This window comes from Hipposideros armiger, unplaced genomic scaffold (genome assembly GCF_001890085.2).
Source record: "Hipposideros armiger isolate ML-2016 unplaced genomic scaffold, ASM189008v1 scaffold_35, whole genome shotgun sequence".
In the NCBI taxonomy this organism is placed as follows: domain Eukaryota; kingdom Metazoa; phylum Chordata; class Mammalia; order Chiroptera; family Hipposideridae; genus Hipposideros; species Hipposideros armiger.
Window position 1 is genome coordinate 1970297 of NW_017731385.1, and position 4558 is coordinate 1974854.

The 4558-nt window shown below is 44.1% G+C and overlaps 1 long non-coding RNA gene across 1 annotated transcript in view; it reads right to left on the minus strand.

Annotated features, from left to right (window-relative positions):
• The window catches only part of LOC109380380 (uncharacterized), a 27430-nt gene extending 23364 nt beyond the window's left edge, over window positions 1–4066 (minus strand). Inside the window, exon 1 of the long non-coding RNA XR_002123460.1 lies at window positions 3948–4066. This is a non-coding gene — a long non-coding RNA (uncharacterized LOC109380380). The remainder of the gene's footprint in view (window positions 1–3947) is intronic.
• Window positions 4067–4558: the final 492 nt, after the last annotated feature.

Here is a 4558-nt window from a genome sequence, read left to right on the forward strand (position 1 = left end):
TTTGTTAATCGGGTAAAACAGGAATAACATTACAGGCACCGCCTACTTCATAGTAGTGTCAAAGGATCAACTTAGGTAATCTATGGAGCCGTGATATGGAAAGTACCAAGTTCAAAAACAAATGTCTCATAGGGCCGGCCGAGTGGCTCAGTTGGTTAAGAGCTCACTCAAGAGTTTGAGCTCTGAGCAACAGCGGTTCGAGTCCAGCCCGAGCTGAGCAGCTGCTGAGCTGCCAACAGGTAGCAGGATGGCTCAGCTAAAAAACAAACAAACAAACAAAAACAAATGTCTCATCACCCACCCCCGGGAACAGGCTGATCCAGCGCCTCACATCCATTCCCAGCTCACCTTCCAGTGTCACCACCATGGAGGTGACTCCCACATTCACCCCCAAAGCCCATTCCCAAAGGGCCTCCAACTTAGACTTTGGATATTTCCATAACTAGGCTTTACACAGAGTCACTGAGCCACAAGGAGAGAAGGCAGTCGGCATACAGGTTTAAACATATTCCTAAGTTGACCAAACAATTTATCATCCAAACTGGGACATTCTTTGAGTGCTATTAATAATTATGCTGGGACAGTGGCTGCAGAACAGACTGCCCCAGGCACAGGGAAGGGAATGATCAGCTTACATACACCCCATTATAAAACCATGCTACCTAATCGTCCATGCATAAGTATGTTTGAGGAACTCTATCCTGATTGAAAACCAAAAAAAATATATACTTGTATTGTTTGTGGGTACAGAACGTGTTATTTTGATAAGTGTAAAAATGTTAAATATGCCACAAAGATTCGAAGTCTGTTTTCTTTTTGTTGTTGTTAATATGCCAATTACCTTAAAAAGAAAAAAAAGGAAGTGCTCCAACATTCTTGGAGCCTCAGAGAGGCTCTATCCACACACCCCTAGATTTGACCTTGCCCCTGGCTCGTTCAGTGCAGTTTCAATTACCTGGACATTCTCAGTTCAGTGTCTCCTCACATTTCATACAGGTGAAGCCAAACTCCCCTAAGACAAGTTCGTCTCTCTTGACTGTTCCAGGGACAGTAGGTGACCGCCCGTGGCTCCACTGTCCTTGTGTCCAACACCTGCCTAAGCTATTATAGGGTGACACTTTGCAACCCTTGGGCTACAAAGGAAGCAGAGAAGAGGAGAGATGTAAATGAGCATCAGGGCCGCACCCCTGTTTGGTGGCGCTTTCAAAGGCCTGTGCTGCCTGTGATTTCTCACCCTCTATGGGGTAGGGTGCACAAGCTGCAATGTCAGAGCTCCAGGAGCAGGGCGGAGAGCCAGGTCCCTAAGCCTCCGCTGGCAGCCTGGAGAGACTCAGGGAAGTGGCTTCTGGGGAAGTGAAGGTGACAAGGACACATGCTGCTTCCCCATCTGACACTTACCTGCAGCACCATCTGTAACACCCCCTCAGAGCTCAAGTCCCATGGCCTCTGGAAAAGATGAGAGCCCTCTGCTGCAGGCCCGTAGACCCTGAGCTGATGGAGCCCTACTCTGAAAAAGCGATTGCCTGTCTGTAAAGTCCCACTGGGCTAAAGGAGCCCTTGGAGGATCCTCCAGCAGGCTTTGGTCCTGATACCTGAGTAATAGCCCCCCCGTATAACTGCCCTTTTCTGCGCGCGCGCGCGCACACACACACACACACACACCCCGCATGTGTTTCCACGCCCCTAAGCCCAAGCTCCAGAATATCATCAGGGCCCCTGTGACACAGAGCATGCCCTCATGCAAAGACAGTCACTACCAACCATCCACATTATGGTTGGGATATAAGGAAAGCGCAATAGGCACTCTGAGAGGTGTGATGCGAGCAGCCCACGAGGCCATGAGATGTTGTAGGTGGTTGTTTCTCTGAGGATCCTTGTAGCAGACAGAGGCCCCTCAGTGCCCTGATGCTCTCAGGCCTTGACCACCCCTCAAGTCACTAAAGCCACATCCCTTGTCTGTCTGGTGTAGCTGTGCTGCTGGCCTCCACGGTGGAAGTGAAGCTATTATATCCCATCACAGAGACTTGCTGGGCACAGCATCAGTGGGCAGCCATGAATAGCCTCAGGTGTCTTTGTGAGGCAGGGGGAAACTTCTGTGTGTGCAAGCTACTGTCTTTCAGGGTCCCTGTTACCAAAACCTAACCTGCAGCTCATTAATATTAGTGCTCCATGCCTATTTCATGTTTCCTTTTTTAAAATGGGGCGCGATTATCCCATTTACACATTGGAAAACTGAGTTTCAAAAGATTACAATACTTGCCTAAATCACATAACTATTAAATAGAATAGCCAATGTTTAAGCACCTTTCTTTTGACAAGCCTACATTTGGAAATTTTGCTTCAACAACTAAATAATTGTTCTTAATGAAAAATAAATATTTCCAATTATTATTGAAAATCATTGGATTTCTAGAAAGTACAGAGAAAAGTAGCCTGGATTCAGTGTCCACCATTAAGTTTCCGAACTGCCATGAAATTAGGAAATTATTTAACAAACAATATGTTTCTTGTTAAATAATTATGAATAATTTATTATGTTTACAGGGGTAATATGTTAAAACAACTGGTATTATCTTTAAACCTGGGCTATTACAAAATAAGGCTGAGGATCAGAGGGGATTCAATGTTGATGGCCTTGTCTAGCAACTAAATTACTTTCTAGAAAATTTTAGGAAAATACTATGACTAAATTTGCGACTTCTCCACAATTAAATCATTTTCTTCTCAAAGACTTTAACCTTCTTGAGTCCAGTATTTCTGTCAGATTAGTCTTTTATCTACAAAACTCACACGTTTCTGAGCATGAAATAGATGCTTAAAACATACTTATTGACTTAACTTGTCCAATTTTCCAGTCATAGTTCCAGCCTCTGAGAGTAAAAAGTATTTGCACAGCTTTACTGTTTATAAGTCACTTTGATAAATGACATTTTGGGGTACAATCGCTATGATTATCTCCCATGTAAGCTATAGAAGCTAGCACCGAATTTTCCAAGGTGAAATGGCTTCTAACAATCATGTCTTGAGGAGCCCAACAAGGATCTTTGGACTCCAGATCCTATGATCTCGCTTGTGTGAGAAAGCAAACTCTGCTGAATGAATGGATGTGGCAATTAACCAATCAATCAATCAATCAATGGATGACACCATCAGAAAATGAGCACCAAAAGCATGTTGTAAAGCAACTGGCTAACTGATGATCAGTACCAAGGTTATTATTTATGTGTTCTTAATTATTTCTTTTTCAAACAAGAGCAAGGCAGATGAAAAACAAACAAGCAAATAAAAAAAGGCACCCCGCTAAAACAATAGTCACATTATGGACGAGGGGCATGGATGCGTCTCTGCACTCAGAGAGATTCAGAAGTGCTTGCTTGATGAAAAGGACTCACAAAGAGCTGAATAGTTTGGCATCCCAGCCCGAGTGGTTCCTCGTTGGAGGTGGCCATTGTCATAAGGCTGGATTTCACTTCAGAAGTATCGTGTGCCATCTGGCTCCAAAGAGCAAATCTATTTTTATAATATCAAATTTGCAATGAGGGAAAACTACACGCATGGCTCGGAATTGGCTGAGCTTCCATTTTCAACACGACTGACTTTCATTCATTTTCCTGGGGGCCCCGAACTGGGTGGGCTCTTTTTCTCTGCTCCGGGCTTTATCTCTCTTAAGTTGTCCGATTAGAATCCCAAAGTCACTGAACAAACAGGGTAGGATTCTCCATAACAGACCTTTTGTTCATATACATTTCACTGGCTTTCGTTTGAGAAGGCAGAGAATGGCTATCATCTCCACACTAATAATATCCTTCAGTAAATGATAAAGTCAAGTCCAAAGTAAACCGAGAAGCTTTATCAGCATGTCAAAGCTATCCCCTTACAGCTCTGTACTTGCCAACTGTGCATCCTTTTCCTAGACGTAGGCTTGATGCACATTAAAAGGCACTTACCAGAGTGGGTGTTTGTTTGCCAAAGGAGAGCCGGCTGCCCTCCGATGCCAGCCACCCAGTTGTCACTCTCATCAGAGGAAGGGAGGTATCCTTTACAGCTAGACTCCTTCCTTGATGATCTCTTGACTCAAGTCTGGGGAAAGGCAGAGCTTCCTGCCAAGTTATTCTTTCTCTTTCTCCTTGTTAATATTAACTGATGGACTTCTCAGAGGGAAAGTATATTTCTTACTGTGAAGCAAGAGAGAACGCTGTGGTCGACCAGTTACTCTTCCACCCCGTTGTCAGAGAAGATGAGTCAAAAGGGATTTACACACCCAGTTAATCCTAACAGATGGCCCTTCCCCTGTACTCTGAGAGTTGAAAATCAATCCACATTCTCTCCAACTCCAAATTAGGCAAATTAGCACACTGGCCTTGATGGTTGGTGAGCCGATTTAGCAAAAGGGACACCGTGGAAAAAGATGAAAGATGTAAAAAATTTAGACCTGTATCTCACCTAATTTAAAATTCTGTCCCACTCCCACTCTTGACATACCAATGATGCTTATCTCTAACGGAGTGGAAACAGTAGTAATATTCTTCCCTTTCCGTGTGTGTGTGTGTGTGTGTGT